The sequence below is a fragment of the Pseudomyrmex gracilis genome, unplaced genomic scaffold, assembly GCF_002006095.1.
Source record: "Pseudomyrmex gracilis isolate BER0280 unplaced genomic scaffold, ASM200609v1 scaffold_464, whole genome shotgun sequence".
NCBI lineage: Eukaryota > Metazoa > Arthropoda > Insecta > Hymenoptera > Formicidae > Pseudomyrmex > Pseudomyrmex gracilis.
This window is the reverse complement of record NW_018021048.1, coordinates 57,196-59,054: the sequence shown is the minus strand read 5'-3', so window position 1 is coordinate 59,054 and position 1,859 is coordinate 57,196.

Sequence of the window (1,859 nt, the reverse complement as noted above, 5' to 3'; positions counted from 1 at the left end):
ATACTTAAGTAGGTATTTTTTACGATTTACGTGATCTAACACATGCATACAAAATAATAACAGGTTAATCCTAAACCTTTGTGGTTTTTTTTTGTTGTTATATATTTCTTTGACAGACAATAAAAAATATTATTAAAGTTTTGTTTGTTTGTTTGTTTGTAAAAGTAACAAAAAGTAACAAAAATAGCACATGACAGTAAGCATCCGTTTTAGGTAAAAAGTCTTTGATTAAATTTTTAAAAAGAGCTAAAATCGACTGCTGAACTTGGCAAGTTATATGTAAATTGTAAAAGAAGTCAAAATGTACTTAATAAATGTGATTCTCTTACCACTCTTTCGCCACAATTCAATAAAAATCGAGCTTGGAGATATGAACGTTGAATTTTCTTTAACTGGAAGATCATGTGTAACATATGCTTCTATAAAATCAAGAAATTCTCGTCGTGTTTGGACTATTAGCGACTTTAGTAAAGATTGACCAAAAATCTACAATAGTTTTCATTATTATACAAATACTATTTACTAACTTCAGCTATTGTACGCACATTTAATACAGTTTTATGTAATAATACAGATTGACCAATACAGTTTTGAAAAAGATGAATTTATGACATCTTTTAGTAAAAAATTTTATATTATAAAAGCAGCGTATTATCAATACGACACAAATTTTAGTATAAAATAAGATACAAAAACTTTATATGAGCATATACTATATATATATAAGTATATATATATATATATAATTATATATATAATGAAATAATAAACATGTTTAAAAAAAATTTGTGATATTTAACACAGACGTTATATTGGTTTTGTGTTCTGTACATACATATTTTACACGCATTACTTTTCATGTTTCTATATGTAAAAATATAAATATGTGTATATATAGACACTCTCTACGTATATTTATATAAGTGTCACAGACGGGTGTGTTCCAGATGAACTCGAAAATGAAACAAGCAAAGCAAGATGTATAAATCGGACACAGTCGCAATCGGATGCAGTTTCATTCGGACACAAGTTGAAACAAACACGATATGAAACGGACACACGATAGTCTCAAACGGACACATTAATATTAAAACAAGATTACTTTTTTTATGTTATTTTTATGTTTGTGCTGTAAACGTGTAGTCAAAGGCGGTCTGCACTTTTTCTTCAATTTGCGTGGAAAGTTGAAATCTATAGAAAATCTTGCTTTAGTTTTTTTTAGTTACGTTGCTTGTCAATGTACGCCAATATAGTATGTCACTACAAGCGTCTTGTGTCCGATTGAGAATGTCGTGCGTACGTCTTAACTTGTGTTCAATTNTAACTGTGTCCGATTGTCTCAGTTCTGTGTCTGTGTCTTGTCGTGTGCGATTGAGTCTGTGTCTGATTTACACATTTTGCCGTATCCGTTTCGTCGTGTGTCTATCTGAGACTCACCCAGAAATTTATAGTTTATTGTATAGTGATACTCAAAAGTGACGTTTTTATGATAAACAAATAATAAAAAAATATATTTATAAGTAAAATATTCATAAGGTAAAACAAAAAGCTTTTTTATCCAGAGAAACATAAAGTATTAAATAGGTTACTTGCTTTCCTCTAATATAAATAAATTTGCGTTTTAGAGTTAAGGGGTTAAACGTAGAAAATGATGATACTATATATACTCATAAATATATACATATACATATGTATACATAGAATCTTATACATACCTATGTTTTGATACTAATTTTGGATCTTAATAAAAATGTAAAAAAGTAATATTACAACAGTGGTACATGGACGTGTTACGATAGTGTAAGTATATATTAGTAGGATAAAGTTTATTATAAATAATATTTGCGTGTAACAAACCA